Source organism: Mauremys mutica, chromosome 1 (assembly GCF_020497125.1).
Source record: "Mauremys mutica isolate MM-2020 ecotype Southern chromosome 1, ASM2049712v1, whole genome shotgun sequence".
Classification (NCBI taxonomy): Eukaryota; Metazoa; Chordata; order Testudines; family Geoemydidae; genus Mauremys; species Mauremys mutica.
The window spans coordinates 373,690,360-373,710,855 of record NC_059072.1 but is presented as its reverse complement, the minus strand read 5'-3'; the positions used below and the strand labels follow the sequence as shown (position 1 = coordinate 373,710,855).

Below are 20,496 nucleotides of genomic sequence, written 5' to 3'. Positions count from 1 at the left end.
GACGATATAAGGGGAGAACGGAGTTCACATCTCAGGGATTGTCCGAGGGCAACGCATCTCTGCTACTGAAGAATGTAACCCCCGCTGACTTCGGGAACTACACCTGTCATGCTAGTTTATATGAGAACAGCCCCCAAACTTTACACACTGTCCTGCTGATGCAGAAAGAGACCCAAGGTAGGTCAGTGACGTTCCCTTATCAACTGTGATGTGACGTTTGTCCTTTCAGTGAGGAGCCCACGAGCCCTTTAGAATAATTTTGAAGCAGGAGCCTGCTGTGAGAAGTGACATTAAGAGAAGCATCCTGGGGATCAGTTTTTTCTCTTATTGCTCTGTATCTACTGTGATCTGTTTTTAGAAATGGAGCTTTAACAGTCAGTGCTATGATGGGAGCAAGGAACTGTAGATCGAGTTGGGTTCTTCCTTCTCTCACTACATCACCAGTAATAACGACACTGCAGGCCAAACGATGCCCTCTTTTGATCCCCTGTAATCCCATTAGTCCTCAGTGGAAACGTTCCCGTGTAACTAAGGGCACAGTATTGGATCTCTATTTCTGGTGATGTTTGAGGCGGGAAGAGCCCAGCTTGACTCTCAGATCCCAGGATGAGTTTGCAGAGTCTGTCTCTGCCTCCAGTGGGTTTTCCCTACTGGCAGACTCAGCAGTCCCTGTGCTCTGAGGAGTGCAGTGTCTGGGATTGTGGTTGGTTCTGTAGGTGGGCAGAAGGTGATAGAGCGTCTCCTAGCATAGCTTTCTGCTTGGCCATGGGCACCAGGCCAGACACACAGTGTGGCCAAAAATGTGCTTTTTCAAGCCATCTTTCGGATAACGTACTCAACAGGCCAGAGTTGCAATGATGCATTTGAACTCCTTCTGGTGAGACAGGAAGCTCAGTCAAAGGTTTTCAGGGGTTGATTAATGTAGAACTTAGGGAACTTTTCTCTTTCAATTTATCGATAAATAAAAAGCACCAATCCCAAGTTCCAGGTGTCCTGTTATCTCCCTGTTTGTGACCCTCCATTCCCCCCACCAGGCTTTCCTGGTGCATTCAGGAAACCAAATTCTGGAATCTGTAACCTCAGGACTCCGGTTTATTAAAGGACATGGGGGGGGGGGGTGTTTCGGATCCTGTAACTTCCGTGCTCCAACTCTGCCAGCACACAGGGGTTCTCCGGCTCACCCTGCTGCAGCTGCCCAGTCTAACCAAACTTCTTCCCCACCCCATTAGGAACTTTGCTCTGGGTCACGTAATTGCTCTGCCATGAGTCCATCTGCTACTGGCCACCCTGCGATGAGCCAGACCCTGGCTGTGTCTCAACCGGCTGCTCTTATTGCTCCCCAGCTGGACGTCTGGTGTCCCTTCTTCTCTAGCATTGCTGCATTTCCTGCCCAGTGCTACCACCATGTACCCCGTCTTTCCCGTGCAGTCACTCCGGATTGCCCACCTGCGGGTTTTCAGCCCACGGCCCTTCTAGCAGAATGCCTGGCTGTATGGCGTAAGCTGTAGTAACAGCTAATTGCCACAGGGAGGGAGGCAGTGCCAGCTTACGTAATCGTTTTACTGTTTTGCAGGTGCAAACGTTCCAGGAGGACGTGAAAACCTACTCCGCATTATAAGCATTTGTGTCCCATTGAGCATAGTAGTGATTCTTGTAGGGGGTTCTGTAGGATACTGTTGGTGGAAAAAGAAGACTATGAAGTCTAAAGCAGGTATGTGCAATAGTGTATGTTACAAGGCTTTTTAAAAATCAATTTTCATTACAGTGTCAAATGAGTAAAGAGAAACAAAGATCCTGTCAACCGTTATATCCCCTAGGTGGCAACACAAAACTATTTGCAAAATAAGGTTTTAACCTATTTCTTCCTGAGACAAACAAATTTTAACATTTGCCCCTCGGACAGCTGGACCGTGTGTTACTAACACAAAGCCCAATAAAGGCAGTGCCGCACTGTGGCCTAGTGGAAAGAGCACTGGCCTGGGACTCGTGAGACCCAGGGTCTATTCCTGGCTCTACCACTAGCCTGCTGGATGACCTTGGGCAGGTCACGTCCCTGCTCCATGCCTCAGTTTCCCCATCTGTAAAGTGGGAATGACACTCCCTTGTAAAGTGCTTGGAGCTCTCTAGCTGAAGAGCCAGGTGTATTCCAGAGCTAGACAAGCCAATATCCAAGGCAGCTGCCTTATCTTACCCATCAAATCCTCTGCCTCTGAGCCTGCGATTCCAGCACAGCGCTGGCAGGAGCTAAGGGGGCTCAGGGGTGGCTTTGCCGTGGGACCCGAGCTAGGGGCAGCTGGAGCAGCCCACGAGGCAGAGTGTGACTGTTGCTCCGAGGGGAAGTATCCAGTGGCAGGTCTGCACCTGGGGCAGGTACTTTCCCGGCATGCTGGCAGAGCGGCGCTGGGTGGGGCTATGGAGGGTGGATGCAAAGCTCACTCCACTTCCTGTCCCGTCCGCTTGCACCGTGGGCCACGTCCCAGCTCCCCGGAGGCTGCTCTCCTCACCAGGTTGCTGCCTACGGTCCAGGCAGCTGGACACGGGATTAAGGAGACGACTTAAAGTTTAAAGAATCCGGCCACTGACCCTCCCCCAGCCCCTCTGGCCGGCCCTGTGCAGAGACGTGTGGCTGGATTAGGAATCGGGGTCTATCTGGATGGGGGAGAGGAGTAAAAATTGTTTGCTGGAGTTACCCAAAGTTCCTAAGGCTTCGCTGATTATTGACGCGTTCAGCCCTCGTGAAGGCTGGAAACGTGCTGGCTGCTGCTCTGAGGAGCTGTCGCTCCCTAGGCCGCGCTGGCTAGTGCCTGATGGGCCTCAGTGAATGTGCTTGTTCCCCCGTTTCCTTCCCTCCCCTCCCCACGTTACACCCGCACCCTGGATGTCGGGCTTTTCCTGGGGGCTGTGAGAACCCAAAAGGCTCCTGCGGCCGATGTGTGTGCAAAGCTGCACGCTCAGCACTTCTTTCAGCTCCGGTTCTACCATCTAGTGCAGGGCCGCCCAGAGGATTCAGGGGGCCTGGGGGCAAAGCAATTTTGGGGGCCCCTTCCGTAAAAAAAAATGGCAATACTATATTCTCATGGGGGCCCCTGCGGGGCCCGGGCAAATTGCCCCACTTGCTCCCCCCCACAGGTGGCCCTGGGAAAAATAAACCTTCCGCATCTCCTCTCAAAACTGGGTTTGTGCCAACTTCTTTACAAGGTATCACTGGTTCTCAGCATCAGCTAGTGCTAAAAGGCACCCAAAAGGGTTGGACAAATATTTTCCGTCAACTTTTTTTTGGATCAAAAACTAGAGGGTTTTAAAAAGCAGAAAAAAATCACGGACAATGTCTGCTTTCCTTCAAAATCTGTTGTGGTCTTCTTTTTAATTGAAAAGCTGAAATTAGTCTGCCAAAACCTGCACATGGTTTGGGGTTTCAGAAGTGTGTGGCCAAATATTTGCTGCTTGCTGTGTTTGTTTAAAGAAACAATAAAAAATTCTGCTTAAAAAAATCCAAAACTTTTTTGAACCACCTCAGCTTGTGACCAAACATCTGAGCCCAACCAGTCAGGGATTTTTCCAGGTTTCTGATACTCTGCTGGCTTCCTTGACTCATATCTGTCTCCATAACTTTGGGTTCATTTAGCTTAGAACATAAGAACAGCCATACTGGGTCAGACCAAAGGTCCATCTAGCCCAGTATCCTGTCTACTGACAGTGGCCGGTGCCAGGTGCCCCAGAGGGAGTGAACCTATCAGGTAATGATCAAGTGATCTCTCTCCTATCCTCCATCTCCACCTCTCTGACGGACAGAGGCTAGGGACACCATTCCTTACCCATCCTGGCTAATAGCCATTCATGGACTTAACCTCCATGCATTTAGCTATTTCCTAGACACTGGCTCCATGGGGTCCCTCACAAACTGGAGATGGTTACTGTGGGTTTGTTTTTAGTATAGACTATGTACATACTCCACGAAGTGAGCATTTGAGCTTGTTCCAGAATCTGGGATGAGCCTATGTTGTGAAAACTGAAAAGCTCAAAATAGCACATGCATGTGAATAGACACAGAGTGCTAAAATTAAATTAACCCAGGGGGGTCTCAAACTGGGGGTCTGGACCCCTCAAGGGGTCACGAGGTTATTACTGGGGGTTGTGAGCTATCAGCCTCCACCTCAAACCCTGCTTTGCCTCCAGCATTTATAATAGTGTTATAAATTAAAAACACTTTTTTTATATATTTAAAGGGGGGTCGCACTCAGAGGTTTGCTATGTGAAAGGGTCACCAGGACAAAAGTTTGAGAGCCACTGAATTAACCCCTCTGGAGCCTCAGGGAATGCAGGGGAGGGGGGTCTCCCTTGGTAGGGTTGGGAAGGATATTGCTCTTCTCATGTGATCCTTCCCCCAGTGGCTAATTTGAAATGAAGCTCCCCTCCCCTGACATGAATCTCCCTGTGGCACTGAAATTAAATACAGACTAGAATTTGGCATTTGAGAAGTGAAAGGGATGGGAGCCCTAATGGAAAAGCTCACAGCTTGGCTCTTCTGCAAGCCTCAAAGTGCTGAATGAGCTTTAGGGTAGGGAAGGCTGTGCCTCCCAAACAGCCTGGCCCTGCCCCCTATCCAACCCCCACCCACTTCCTGCCCCCCCGACTGCCCGCCCCCCCCTCAGAATCCCCGACCCATCCTGCTCCTTGTCCCCTCACCGTCCCCCAGAGATCCCCCATCACCACCCCGGGACCCCACCCCTGCTCCCTGTCCTCGGACTGCCCTGACCCCTATCCACCCCCCTGCTGAGTCCTGACAGACACCCCCCCCCAGAACGCCCACAATCCAACCCCCCCGTTCCCTAACCAACCCCACCTCTGCCCCCTCCCTGTCCCCGGGACTCCCTGCCCCTGGCCCCAGCCTCGGCCTCTTATCCCCGGCTCCCCCCTCACCTCAGCGTGTTGTATCCAGGAGCGTCGCTGAACAGCTGCAGCCTGGCTCCGGCGGGGCCAGCGCTCCTCCCCGCTCAGAGCCGTGTGGTAAGGGGGCAGGGCTATGAGCTCCAGCGGGGTGTGAGCTCCCAGCCCCACTCCCTCACCACGTGGCTCTGAGTGGGGCGGAGCGCTGGCCCCGCCGGAGCCAGGCTGCAGCTGTTCAGAGACGCTCCTGGATACGCTGAGGCTCCAGGAAAGGGGCAGAGGCGGGGTAGGGCCGGGCCGGGAGACTCACCCGTTCTCTTGGGGGGGCCCCTGTGGAGCCTGGGGCAAATTGCTCTAGTTGCCCCCCCCACAAACCCCCCAGGCGGCCCTGGTCAAGTGTTTCATGGCTTGTTTTTGGCCTGTACTTTCAGGTGATGCAGAAGCAGCTCCAGAAATGGAGGAATTCACACGCCCCAGAAACTCAGAAAATACTTCAGTGACACCCCTACACTGAACTGGTACCACGACTCTTCCCTCCTCTGCTGTGACTCCCTCCGCTCGCCACCCACAGTTTCTCTCTGAACTGCATCCTGCAGTGCAGGGCTACAACAAGGAGTCCAGTGGCACCAGATCCCTCCTTGTTTTTGTGGCTACAGACTAGCAGGGCTACCCCCTGATACCTGCAGGGCTGCTTTATTCTGGCGTTTCCCCCTAACCTGACCCTGCTCCACTTTGCAACCTGGGAACCCTTTTTAGGTGAGACCGATAAGTAGCAGGCTCAACAAACTGTAAACCAAGCTGCTCATTGTTGTTTGAACAGGAAAGGGTTGAAATGGGTGAAAGGCAGGGAAGGAACCCAAGGCTGCTGTGCACTGGGAAAGCTGGAGTCTCGCAAAGTAAACAGTGAGCTGGAGACTGTGTTTCTCTTCGATAATACACCTGGCCGACCTGCCTCCGTACCTTACTGGAGTCTGTGGTCATTGGGGGTTCTCCTGGGGTTTGCAGCGTCAGCGACCTGCGCAGAGCCGGGCCAGCACACAGAGGGAACACGCAGGGAGCCGACTGTTACCAACATTGAGCAGAGCACCACACCGGTAGCGTCTGACGACACACTCATTTGCTTACACACCCAGGGAGAATAATTTCTGTAGTTAGAAATACACAACACAATGAAAATCATTGTAGATGCGTCTTGTTGCATTTGTGGAGCACACGCTGCGGACAGAAGGAAGGTTGAGAGTTTGGTCATTTTCCTCACATGTACAATAGAGCGGGTCAGAGGGAGAGAGCCGAGGCAGCTCTCACTCTCTCAGGTACTTTCCCCAAATCAATGTGAGAACGTGTCTTTGCTTTCAGCAGTAACTAGAGGTTTTGTGTCTTCCACCTAGGTAATAAGAGTCCTTGATTATTCTTCCTGTGCGACTTACCGCTTGTAACAGGACGGTTAATTCACATTGGTACAGAGGAGCTTAAAATGACACCATCATCGTAGTGAGTTTCTCTACAACTCTAAAAATGGATTAAAATATCTGTTTAATCCCAAAACATACCTGGAGACCGTTGGTGGGGTACAGCTCATTTCCCAACTGTATCATGTATTAGCTGCAGAACAGAGCTATCTCAAGTGTCACAGGAGAAACTTAAGCACAGAGAGAAGTAGATCGTCCGTCCTGTCCTCTCGTGGAAGAAACTGGAATGTTTTTACGGCAGAGACAATTTGTCTGTTTTCCGTGCAGCCCCCAGCTCCCTTTGGAGAACACGCTGAAATGCACAGAAAGCTCTTCAGCTTGAGATACCTTCTTACAGCGCAGTCAGAAAGTTTCCAACATTTGAAAAAGACCTGGCTTGGTTTGTGTCCACATTTAAAATAGAGATTTCCTAATGATGCAAACTAGTGCCAGGAGTGACCCAGTCCCCCCCAGCCAGTAACCACTGGGCCAGGGGATGACAGAGGTGAGGTAGCAAATTGCGACAGTGCCGCACACGTGAGAACACCCACAGGTGTCTGTAAACAAAGTTGCTTGTTGTTTTAGTGAGAAGGGTTGAAATTGGTGAAAGGTAACGAAGTGCTTCTATCGAATGGCACTGGAGGTAAAAACTCAGAAATCACCCAAGGGAAAGGTGAGTCTGATGCTGTGCTGGGTTTATTGCCTTAAAAGGAAATTTCCATAGTCTGGAAGGGTACTTCAGAAGAAAAAAACAAAACAAAAAAACTTCAGCAAACCACAAAATCCTGCCAGTGAGTGATTAAATGAGGAATTAATTTAATTAGTTCTCTGGCAATGCTTAGGCCACTTCCATACCAAACTCGAGACTCACCTCTGCAAGAACAGTTATGAAGGAGAGAGAATTCCTTCCTTAGGGACCTCTTTAGCAACTTGTCAATGGTTGTGGTGAAGGTGCTGCCCGGGGGAGCCAGCTGAGGTCACTCAATCAGGGTGAACTGCAAACCAAACGGGGCAGACAAACCCCAGCAGCTGGTGGTTATTCCAATACTGAAGTTTACCAACCAGCACAGAACAGCTTCTGTAGCACCTCACTGGTTACTCACAAGTCCAAACAACACAGTTCCCTTCAAGTGCCCAGCCTCAGGCCTCCGTCCAGACACACACGTCAGATATGATGATGATCACTGAGAATCTTATCTCACCATATAAAAGAAAAGGTTCTTCCAATCCCAAAGGATCAGCCCCATACCCAGGTCCAATTATAACTTAGATCTTACCCAAAATACACGCCACAGCCAATTCTTATTAACTCAGCTAAAATTTATTAGAAAAGAATGAGAGAGTTGGTTAAAAGATCAATATACAGACAGACGAGTTCAATTCTTGAGGTTCAGATACACAGCAGAGGTGAGCTATAATTTTGACACACAAAACTGTTGTTTCTTTTAAAGCTTTGTTTTAAATTTGTATTCGTTTTAATGTTCACAATTGCAGGAAATTACCGGAGGGGTGTCAGACAATGGGGGTGGAGGGTGGGGGAAACAGTCAGTAATTCATGGCAGGACACATTGAGATCCAAAGGGTTAAAGCTTTATAACTAATAACACACAAAGTGTCAACGTCATGTCAAAATACACACAGGAAAGAGCCTTAAATCAAACTTCAATAAGTTTTCAAGCAGCATTTTCCTTACTTTGCCTGTCTGTAAATTTGGATTATCATGGATGGAAATAGTTTTTCATTGGTTTGTGTGTGTGCAGTGAAACCATGCCCATTGACGATTACCAAGACAAATCTAATCCTTACCTGCCTAATTATGTTTAAAAAGAAAGGTTTAAAAAGCTGAAAGACGTGTACGTAAGATAGTTGGACTCATTTTGAAACAACTTTCAACTCCTCTTAAACTCTGAAGTACCTAAAGGATCTCAATAAGTAAACTGAGAAAAAGTAAGCTGGGATTTTAGCTTTAAATTCATCCTGAGAATTTCTCACCACAAACATAATGATTTCCCATGTGGTGCCGTGTCAAATGCTTTCCTGAAGTCCCAGCATTTCCTTATGTAAAAAAATCAATGATTTTCTCAAAGATGGAAATCAGGTTAGTCTGACGCAATCAGACTAGGTTCATGTGGTACCTACATATTGCATCAAAACCCCCTTGTTCTGTTTACCTCCATGAATTGAATTATTCTTTCCTTCATAGTTTGTTCACAAATCTTCCCTATTGCTTACGTTAGACTAACAGATCTGTAATTGCCCCACTCACTCTTTCCCCATTTCTTAAATATAGGTATGACATTAAGAATCCTTTCAACCAGACTAGCAATCTCCTGGGTCAGTTCTTTCAGGATTTGGGATGGGAATCAGGGTGGATAGAAAGCAATGATTTAAAAAAAATTCAGATTTTTTTTTATTTAAATCAGATTTTTTTTTATAAAATGCCTTTTGAAGAAAAGATCTCAAAATAGTTTTAATTAAGATACATTATAGCTGAAAGATCTCTCATCATGGAATAGGGATTATACATTCTAATTCTATAGTATGAGACAATATATTCATGTCATGTTTAAGAAAAGTTTTGTAAATGAGTTCCAGTCGTTCATGGATTAGGGACTCAATTTTTATGGGGTTCCAGGGGCTTCTGTATAGATTATTTAGGTTAATCTTTCTATCTACCCAATGGGACTCAGTGCTCAGTCTAGAAGAGACCATCAGAGATGCTTTGTTTTGCCGTTCTCAAACTGTGCATTTGTGTCTCCAGAGGTAACATGCTTGTTAACAGCAAATATTGGTGGTTTTTTTTTTTTAAAGTTTGTTGTTTTTTTTTAAATATTTCATTTAACTATTTTAGCTAAAAACAATTTTAACAAAAACAAAACTGATTTTAAAAAACTTTACTATTTAACTAAATTCAAAAATTGATATGCTTGTTTTGTTAAAATATTCTGTTTGCTGTTGAAGAAAAAATCCAGAATACTTAACATTGTTGTTTTAGTTAAATCAAAGACTGTAAATGTCTGTCTGGTGGTGTTCTCCTCCTAATACAGCCTGGCAAGAAAAGCCTCCAAATATTAATGATTAATCTGTTGAATTGGAGAGAGTTCACTTCCCAATGACTTCATAAATATCTGCTTCAATTACCTTTGGTAAATGAAATAAAAGACGGTTACTCACCTGTAGTAACTGTTGTTCTTCGAGATGTGTTGCTCCTATCCATTCCAGTTAGGTGTGCGCGCCGCGCGTGCACGGCTCTTCGGAAGATTTTTACCCTAGCAACTCCGGCGGGCCGGCTGGGCGCCCCCTGGAGTGGCGCCGCTATAGCGCAGGATATATACCCCAGCCGGCCCGTCCGCTCCTCAGTTCCTTCTTGCCGGCTACTCCGACAGTGGGGAAGGAGGGCGGGTCTGGAATGGATTGGAGCAACACATCTCGAAGAACAACAGTTACTACAGGTGAGTAACCGTCTTTTCTTCTTCGAGTGATTGCTCCAATGCATTCCAGTTAGGTGATTCCCAAGCCTTACCTAGGCGGTGGGGTCGGAGTGAGACATGGCAGAGTGTAAAACTGCTGAGCCGAAGGCTGCGTCGTCTCGAGACTGCTGCACCAACGCATAGTGGGAGGCGAAGGTGTGGACCGAAGACCATGTGGCCGCTCAACAGATGTCCTGGATGGGGACCTGGCTCAGGAAGGCGGCAGACGAGGCTTGCGCCCTCGTGGAATGAGCGGTGAAGCGGCCCGGGGGCACGCGGGCCAGCTCGTAGCATGCTCTGATGCACTGAGTTACCCAGGAGGAGATGCGCTGGGAAGAGACCGGCTCGCCTTTCATGCGATCGGCGACTGCTATGAAGAGTTGTGTAGAACGCCGAAAAGGTTTCGTCCGCTCGATGTAAAAAGCGAGCGCTCTACGGATGTCGAGGGTGTGGAGCTGTTGTTCCCGAGGCGAGGCATGGGGCTTCGGGAAGAAGACCGGGAGAAAGATGTCCTGATTGAGGTGGAAAGCCGAGACCACTTTTGGCAGGAAGGCCGGATGCGGACGAAGCTGCACCTTGTCTGTGTGGAAGACAGCGTATGGCGGACCTACCGTCAGCGCCCGGAGCTCCGAGACTCGTCTGGCCGATGTTATGGCGACGAGGAAGGCCGTCTTCCAGGAGAGGTAAAGGAGAGAACACGTGGCCATCGGTTCGAATGGCGGACCCATGAGTTTGGACAGGACGAGGTTCAAATCCCAGGTTGGGGCCGGACGCCGCACCGGCGGGTACAATCGGTCCAGGCCTTTCAGGAAGCGGGAGACCATCGGATTGGAAAAGATGGAGCGACCTTCCAGAGAAGGACGAAAAGCGGACACCGCTGCCAGGTGTACCCGCAAGGAGGAGACCACCAGACCTTGCTCCTTAAGGTACCAAAGGTAGTCCAAGATGGTAGGGATGGGTACGACGAAAGGGTTAAGCCCTCGTTGGTCACACCAGAGCGCGAACCTCTTCCATTTCGCCAGGTAGGTGGAGCGAGTGGAAGGCTTTCTGCTCTCTAGCAGGACTTGCTGCACGGCCGCCGAACAGTCCCTCTCTGCGTGGGTCAACCACGCAGGTACCAGGCTGTAAGATGGAGGGACTGCAGGTTCGGATGGTGGAGTCTGCCGAAGTCCTGCGTGATGAGGTCCGGCCATAACGGGAGGGAGATGGGATCCCGAACGGAGAGCTCGAGCAGCAGGGTGTACCAATGCTGTCTCGGCCAGGCCGGAGCCACGAGTATGACGGTGGCTCGATCCCTCCTCAGCTTCTGGAGCACTCTGTGCACGAGAGGAAAGGGAGGGAAGGCATAGAGGAGGTGAGTCTGCCAGGGATACAGGAACGCGTCCGACAGAGAGCCCGGCGAGTGACCTCGGAACGAGCAAAACTGGAGACACTTCCTGTTCGCCTTGGAGGCGAAGAGGTCGACCCGGGGAAACCCCCACCTCTGGAAAATCGTATGTGCAACGTCGGGACGAAGGGACCACTCGTGGGAGAGAAACGACCTGCTGAGATGGTCGGCCAGCGTGTTCTGCACTCCCGGAAGAAAAGACGCTTCTAGGTGAATGGAGTGGGTCACGCAGAAGTCCCACAGGAGGATCGCTTCCTCGCAGAGGGGAGAAGAGCGGGCTCTGCCCTGCTTGTTTACATAGTACATCGCAGCGGTGTTGTCCGTGAGTACTGTTACACAACGGCGTTGTAGGTGGGAGCAGAAGGTCCGGCAGGCGAGGCGGATGGCACGGAGCTCGCGGACATTGATGTGTAGCGCGAGTTCCTGGGGCGACCAAAGGCCTTGGGTGTGAAGCTCGCCCAGGTGGGCCCCCCAACCGAGCGCTGAGGCATCCGTCGTCAGCGTAACGGATAGGCGAGGAGGATGGAACGGGACCCCCGCACACACGACCTCCGGGGTGAGCCACCAGCGGAGGGAGTCGAGGGCCGTCCTGTTGACCGTGACCACCATGTCGATGGGGTCTCGATGAGGCCGGTACATCGTCGCGAGCCAGGACTGGAAGGGGCGAAGATGGAGCCGCGCATATGCGGTGACATATGTGCAGGAGGCCATGTGACCCAGAAGGCGTAGGCAGGAGCGCACGGTTGTGGTCGGGAAGGCGACGAGATTCCGGATGATGGAGGTCATCGTCTGGTGCCGGGCGCGGGGAAGAGAGGCCCTGCCAACCGTGGAGTCGAGAACCGCTCCGATGAACTCCAGCCGCTGCGTTGGGAGCAAAGTGGACTTCTCGGTGTTGATGAGAAGACCAAGCCGCTGAAAGAGAGACAGAATTTCTGCCATCTGTTCTATCACGAGCTGACGGGACTGAGCTCGGACCAGCCAGTCGTCGAGATACGGGTAGACGTGCATCTGACGACGGCGGAGGGCTGCTGCTACGACTGCCATGCATTTTGTGAATACCCTCGGTGCCGTGGAGAGTCCGAATGGCAACACGGCGAACTGGTAGTGGGCGTTGTTGACCACAAACCGAAGGTAACGCCGATGAGGAGGATAGATCGCGACATGGAAGTAGGCGTCCTTCATGTCGAGGGCGGCAAACCAGTCTCCCGGATCCAGGGAAGGAATAATGGTCCCCAGGGTCACCATACGAAACTTGGGCTTGAGCAGATATTTGTTCAGCTCGCGAAGGTCCAGGATAGGACGTAGCCCGCCTTTCGCCTTGGGGATGAGAAAATAATGGGAGTAGAATCCCCTGCCCCGCCTGTCTTGAGGCACTGCTTCTATGGCACCCACGCTCAACAGAGTCCGAACCTCTTGCAAGAGGACTTGCTCGTGAGAGGGGTCCCTGAAGAGGGACAGGGAGGGTGGGTGGGAAGGCGGGGGCGAAACAAATTGTAGGCGGTATCCCGACTGGACCGTTTGAAGCACCCAGTTGTCCGATGTTAAGCGGGACCACGCCGAAAAGAAATGGGAAAGGCGGTTGTAAAATAAAGGGGAAGGATCCGGTAGGGAGAGTGATGGGCCGTCCTCGATCGTCCCATCAAAAGGCCTGCTTAGCCCCCTGAGGGGTCTTGGAAGCGGCCTGGCCCTGGTTGCGGCGGTTGCCGGACGGACGACGGCGATTTTGGGTCGGACGTCTGCTGGTGTAGGGGCGATAACGCTGTTGATAGCGGGAGGGCTGCGGCCGGAAGGGCCTGTGCTGCGTCGCCAGCGTGTGCATTCCGAGCGTGCGGATGGCAACACGCCCGTCCTTCAGGGTCTGGATCCGAGCATCCGTCTTCTCGGAAAACAGACCCTGGATGTCGAAGGGGAGGTCCTGGAGTGTATATTGCACCTCCGGCGGCAGGGTGGAGGACTGCAGCCAGGAGATGCGCCTCATTGTCACGCCGGATGCCAAGGTCCGAGCCCCGGAGTCCGCGGCGTCGAGGGCGGCCGTAATAGATGACCGAGAGGACTTCTTCCCCTCGTCCAGCAAGGCGGAGAACTCCTGGCGTGATGTGGAAGGCAGGAGCTCCGAGAACTTCGCCAGGGACGTCAGAATGTCAAAGACGTACCTGGCGAGGAGGACCATGATGTTTGCGATCCTCAGCTGCAAACCCCCGGCGGAGTAAATCTTACGGCCGAGCAAGTCCATGCGCTTGGCTTCCTTGGATTTAGGCGCAGCGGCAGGTTGGCCGCGCCTCTCCCGGTCGTTAACAGATTGGACCACGAGGGAGTCCGGGGTTGGGTGAGAGTAAAGGTACTCATAGCCTGATGGTGGGGCTGAGTACTTCCGCTCGACCCCGCGTGCTGTGGGTGGAATAGAAGCGGGGGTCTGCCATAGCGTAGTGGCGTTCTTTTGAATGGTCCGGACGAAGTGCAACGCCACGCGGACGGGCGCATCCGCACCCACCACGTTGGTGATTGGGTCCTCGTCCTCCTGGACCTCCTCTACAGGAAGATTCATGGACGCCACCACCCTGCGAAGCAGGTCTTGGAAGGCCCGGAGGTCGATGGGCGGGGGTTCGCTGGTCGCAGCCCCTGCCACCGCCTCGTCCGGCGAGGATGACGAAGATGCACCCTGCAGAACCGGCTCCGGCTCTACGTCCGGTGGGTGAGCCTCCTCCGAACCGTGAAGCGTGGGCGATTGGCGGACCGGATGAGCAGATGGCTCGTGCGGAGGAGAGGGAGGCGGCCGGCTAACAGTCGCTTCAGGGACCCTGGTGCTGGTGGTCACATCCCTCCTGGGAAACGGGATACCTTGACCTTCATGCTGTCCCCACGGGACCCAGTAGCCCCACTGCTCATGCGGAAGTCCTTGTGGGGTAGGCCACCGGTGGGTAGTATCATCGGCCCCGGAGGCTACGGAAGCCGTGCGGGATGGCCAAGGCGGTGCTGTAGTGCCGACGGACTGAACCGCTGACGGCGGGAGGCCATGCACCGACGGCACCGAGGGTCGATACGCAGAGCGCCGACGGGACGGTGACCGTGAGCGTGGACTCCGACGGTGCTGGGAGCTCGACCGGCGCCGGGAGCTCGACCAGGACCGGGATCCGCGGTGCCGGGAGTGACTCCGGGAGTCGCGGTGCTGAGACGACCTCCGACGGTACCGACGGTACGGTGACCTGGATCGGTGCCGGGAGTGCGACCGGTACCGAGATCGAGAACGGTACCGGGACTCAGACCGGCGTCGGGACGGTGCTCGGTGCCGCGAGGAGGAGCGGCGACGAGACTCCGAGCGGCGGGACGGGGACCTGCGCCGGGACCGGGACCGGGACCTCGACCGTCTTCCACGCCGCTCGTCAACCGAGGGCAGTCTTGTCATCCTGGCTGGCTTGCCGAGAGAGACAACAGCCCGCACCGGCGGTGCCGGAGGCTCGGAGCCTCTATGAGCCTGATGAGGTCTCTGGCAGAGGAGAATGTCTCCGGCGTTGAAGGCAGCCTTGGCTCCACCTCGGTCGGTGCCGGGGAGCGTGGCGGTGCCGGACTCGACGGCGCTTGCGGAGCCGGAGTCGAGGGCTCAGGGCCCGTTTTACGCACTGCCGCAGCCACTCTCGTAGCGGACTCTGTGCGTGCCTTCGCCACAGCCTTCGCCAGTCTCTGCTTGCGTGCAGGCGAGAGCGAGCGGTGCCGGGTCGTTTTCGGCGGCGGTTTAGGTACCGTGGCCACGGTGCCGGCGCCGGTCGGTGCCGCGGGTGCACTCTGCACCGAAGAAGCCCTCGGTGCCGGCGCTGACGGTGCCGGGGGCTGGAGGGACGCCTCCATAAGGAGCTGCTTGAGGCGACTGTCTCTGTCCTTACGCGTCCGCGGCTTAAAAGCCGAACAAATGGCACACTTATCTGTTCGGTGTGCCTCGCCCAGGCAACGGAGGCAGGAGCCGTGAGGGTCACCCACTGGCATAGGCCTCTGGCACGTTGCACAGGGCTTAAAGCCCGGTGCCTTGGGCATGAGCCCGCACCGGGGAGGGGGAGGGAGAAAATACTCCCCCTATCCTTATCTAAACTAACTAACTATTAAAACTAACTATACTAACAGTAAAGAACTATATACAAAACCAGTAGAGAGAGCTAGGGATGTGGAGGACTACTGAGCACTCCACAGTTCCGACTGCCGTCACGGGCGGGAAGAAGGAACTGAGGAGCGGACGGGCCGGCTGGGGTATATATTCAGCGCTATAGCGGCGCCACTCCAGGGGGCGCCCAGCCGGCCCGCCGGAGTTGCTAGGGTAAAAATCTTCCGAAGAGCCGTGCACGCGCGGCGCGCACACCTAACTGGAATGCATTGGAGCAATCACTCGAAGAAGAACCAAACAATCATTCATTTTCTGATATCGCTTTAAAACTAATGTGAAAAGTTTTCAAAATAAATCACTATTTCAAAATCTATCATGTGTACCTTCTACAAATGAAACCTACATCTACCTCTGAGTTGTGAAGAATATGTACTAAAGGTTATAACAACCAACAAGAATGCACTTCTGTGTAGAAATCCATGATTAAATTGAGTCTTCCTGACTAGTGATTTAAATCAATTTGATTTAATCCAAACCCCCCTGATGGAAATGATCCGGTCCTGCTGCTCTGAGCCCATTAAACTCTCTACATTTTTCTTCCACCTCAGAGGTGGGAATTTCCGCTGTAGCTCGCTCCTTTCCATCAGCCTTCCTGCCTCCGTACCCCTGCCCAGCGGGAGGGTGTCTCTTTTCGCTGGGCCAGTTGCCGCTAGAATCACCGCCCCGTGGGGTTAAAGGCACCACCGGGCTCATCCCGTCTAACCCCCGCCAAGCTGCAGGATTTGCTGGGTCCAGCCCACCCCAGACAGCGGGCTCCAGCCTCCTTCCCAGACCCTCTAGCAAAGGCATTTCCATGCAACCCCCACCCCCCCGCGTCTGTCCCGGGCCCGCCGCTCTCACCCGTGGGAAGTGTCCCGAGATCTCAGCTACAGCTGCTGGGCTGCAGTTTGCACCCACGGCCCCTTGTCCTGCCCCTGGGGCAGAGAGACCAACTTCCCTCCGCCTGCTCCGGGGCGGCCTGTTCCGGGGCGTGTCTGGAGTCGGGGGCCAGGGCCCCGCTTCGTCTCCTCTTTTCCAGATTCTCAGAGTCACCCCCCCCGTCACCCTGTGGGCGGGTTTCTATTCAAACAGACCAGCGGGCATTCAGCGGGGGGGCCCCGGCAGACTTGGCTAAACCAACCAGGTCGCTCCGCTCCCGAGCCCAGCGCCCCCCGAAGGCGAGGGGGGAACAGCTGGTGAAACCAACCGGGCAGCAGCGCCCTTCCCCGCCGCGGGTCGGGAACCCGCAACCTCGGGGGGGGGGGCTCAGTTAGTAACGGCGTGGATTGTCCCCCCCCCCAACTAGGGAACCTTCCCCCAAAACGCCTCCTCCCCCCTCAGGTGTGAATCCCTCCGCTCGCCACCCACAGCCCGCTCGGGAGATCCCGATCCCATCCAGATTCTGGTCCCCGGCGGGCTCCACCGCCGCTAGCGGCCCCCACCCCAGAAATTAGCACTGAGCCAGAGAAGCGGGGATGGGGGCACCACCTATTTAGGGGGGGCTGGAAGAGAGATGTCACCCCCAAACCTGAATGTGGCGATCCGGGGGTCTGCTGTGACGTTTTGTTTGTTTGTTTTCCTGTGTAGACCAGGCTGTACTGGGAGGAGAACATCACGAGACAAGTATCAGAGGGGTAGCCGTGTTAGTCTGGATCTGTAAAAGCAGCAAAGAGTCCTGTGGCACTTTATAGACTAACAGACGTATTGGAGCATGAGCTTTCCTGGGTGAATACATGCATCCGAAGAAGTGGGTATTCACCCACAAAAGCTCATGCTCCAAAAGTCTGTTAGTCTATGTCATAAACAGTTAGTTAAGGGTTAAGGTTTTTGTCTACCTGTAAAGGGTTAACAAGCAGTACCTGTGGACACCTGACCAGAGGACCAATGAGGGACAAGATTATTTTCAAATCCGTGTGGAGGGAAGTTTTTTTTCCCTGTTCTTTGTTTTTTGGAGAGTCTCTCTTGGGAATTAAGAGAGTCCAGACATCTTAATCAAGTCCTCCCAGGTTTCTACAATAAATTCTTCTATTCAAGCTAGTGAGTATCAGCAAGGAACTAGTATTCTTATACTTTTATTTCTGTATTTGCAATTCTGTGTTTTGCTATAGAATTTCTTTAAGTCTGTACTGTGATTGCTTTTACTGAGAAAGAAGGGAGGGGGAATTCCCTCCAGAGATTGATAAGTTTAGACCCTGTATATTGTTCCATCTCGGTTACAGAGACAGTGACTTTCTTTTTTTATTCTTTAATAAATTCTTTTCTTTTCTTTGGACTTAGTTAATTCCTTCTCTTGTGGAAATTCAGGGGAAGGGGAGGACAGTCCTCCTGGGTTTGATTCAAGCAGTTTGAATCAGGTATCTCTTTCCAGGACTAGGGAAGGGGAGGGAGAGGTAAGTCCCTCTTTGTGTTGAGTCAAGGATTTGACTCGTGGCTAGGAGAGAGGGAGGGGGGAAGTGGGCTGCTTCCCTGTGTGTAGAGATTCAGGGACATTGAATCTGTGTTCCCCAGAAAAAGTTGGGGGAACAGGCAGTGTGTCAGACACTTAGAAAACGGACTGGTGGCAGCGTAGTAGATCTAAACTAGGATTTTAGTTTAGAGGGAAACCAAGGCAGGTCCCCACTTTGGAACCCAACAGCTCTAAGTGGGGGTGAGACCTATGACAGTCTATAAGGTGCCACAAGACTCTTTGCTGCATCACCAGACAGACATTTACATTGTTTTATTTAACTAAAACAACATCAAGTATTCTGGATTTTTTCTTCAACAGCAAACATAGAATATTTTAACAAAACAAGCATATCAATTTTTGAATCTAGTTAAATAGTAAAGTTTTTTAAAATCAGTTTTGTTTTTGTTAAAATTGTTTTTAGCTAAAATAGTTAAATGAAATATTTAAAAAAAAACAACAAACAAAAAAAACCCACCAGTATTTGCTGTTAACAGGCATGTTACCTCTGGAGACACAAATGCACAGTTTGAGAACTGCAAAACAAAGCATCTCTGATGGTCTCTTCTAGACTGAGCACTGAGTCCCATTGGGTAGATAGAAAGATTAACCTAAATAATCTATACAGAAGCCCCTGGAACCCCATAAAAATTGAGTCCCTAATCCATGAACTACTGGAACTCATTTACAAAACTTTTCTTAAACATGACATGAATATATTATCTCATACTATAGAATTAGAATGTATAATCTCTATTCCATGATGAGAGATCTTTCAGGTATAATGTATCTTAATTAAAACTATTTTGAGATTTTTTCCTCAAAGGCATTTTATAAAAAAAATCTGATTTAAATAAAAAAAAATCTGAATTTTTTTTAAATCATTGCCTTTTATCCACCCTGATTCCCATCCCAAATACTGAAAGAACTGACCCAGGAGATTGCTAGTCTGGTTGAAAGGATTCTTAATGTCATACCTATATTTAAGAAATGGAGAAAGAGTGAGTGGGGCAATTACAGATCTGTTAGTCTAACGTAAGTAATAGGGAAGATTTGGGAACAAACTATGAAGGAAAGAATAATTCAATTCATGGAGGTAAACAGAACAAGGGGGTTTTGATGCAACATATAGGTACCACATGAACCTAGTCTGATTGCGTCAGACTAACCTGATTTCCATCTTTGAGAAAATCATTGATTTTTATACATAAGGAAATGCTGGGACTTCAGGAAAGCATTTGACACAGCACCACATGGGAAATCATTATGTTTGTGGTGAGAAATTCTCAGGATGAATTTAAAGCTAAAATCCCAGCTTACTTTTACTCAGTTCACTTATTGAGATCCTTTAGGTCCTTCAAGAGGAGTTGAACGTTGTTTCAAAATGAGTCCAACTATCTTACGTACACGTCTTTCAGCTTTTTAAACCTTTCTTTTTAAACATAATTAGGCAGGTAAGGATTAGATTTGTCTTGGTAATCGTCAATGGGCATGGTTTCACTGCACACACACAAACCAATGAAAAACTATTTCCATCCATGATAATCCAAATTTACAGACAGGCAAAGTAAGGAAAATGCTGCTTGAAAACTTATTGAAGTTTGATTTAAGGCTCTTTCCTGTGTGTATTTTGACATGACGTTGACACTTCGTGTGTTATTAGTTATAAAGCTTTAACCCTTTGGATCTCAATGTGTCCTGCCATGAATTACTGACTGTTTCCCCCACCCTCCACCCCTATTGTCTGACACCCCTCCGGTAATTTCCTGCAATTGTGAACATTAAAACGAATACAAATTTAAAACAAAGCTTTAAAAGAAACAACAATTTTGTGTGTCAAAATTATAGCTCACCTCTGCTGTGTATCTGAACCTCAAGAATTGAACTCGTCTGTCTGTATATTGATCTTTTAACCAACTCTCTCATTCTTTTCTAATAAATTTTAGCTGAGTTACTAAGAATTGGCTGTGGCGTGTATTTTGGGTAAGATCTAAGTTATAATTGGACCTGGGTATGGGGCTGATCCTTTGGGATTGGAAGAACCTTTTCTTTTATATGATGAGAGAAGATTCTCAGTGATCATCATCAGATCTGACGTGTGTGTCTGGACGGAGGCCTGAGGCTGGGCACTTGAAGGGAACTGTGTTGTTTGGACTTGTGAGTAACCAGTGAGGTGCTACAGAAGCTGTTCTGTGCTGGTTGGTAAACTTCAGTATTGGAATAACCACCAGCTGCTGGGGTTTGTCTGCCCCGTTTGGTTTGCAGTTCACCCTGATTGAGTGACCTCAGCTGGCTCCCCCGGGCAGCACCTTCACAACAACCATTGACAAGTTGCTAAAGAGGTCCCTAAGGAAGGAATTCTCTCTCCTTCATAACTGTTCTTGCAGAGGTGAGGCTCGAGTTTGGTATGGAAGTGGCCTAGGCATTGCCAGAGAACTAATTAAATTAATTCCTCATTTAATCACTCACTGGCAGGATTTTGTGGTTTGCTGAAGTTTTTTTGTTTTGTTTTTTTCTTCTGAAGTACCCTTCCAGACTATGGAAATTTCCTTTTAAGGCAATAAACCCAGCACAGCATCAGACTCACCTTTCCCTGGGGTGATTTCTGAGTTTTTACCTCCAGTGCCATTCGATAGAAGCACTTCATTACCTTTCGCCAATTTCAACCCTTCTCACTAAAACAACAAGCAACTTTGTTTACAGACACCTGTGGGTGTTCTCGCGTGTGC

At 50.9% G+C, this 20,496-nt stretch overlaps 1 long non-coding RNA gene across 1 annotated transcript; it reads left to right on the top strand.

The window, feature by feature from the left end:
- Positions 1–45: 45 nt before the first annotated feature.
- LOC123362145 lies at positions 46–6,015 on the top strand. Its single transcript, XR_006576354.1, has 3 exons — positions 46–177; positions 1,574–1,711; positions 5,319–6,015. It is a non-coding gene; the product is annotated as an uncharacterized LOC123362145 (long non-coding RNA).
- The last annotated feature ends 14,481 nt before the right edge of the window (positions 6,016–20,496 follow it).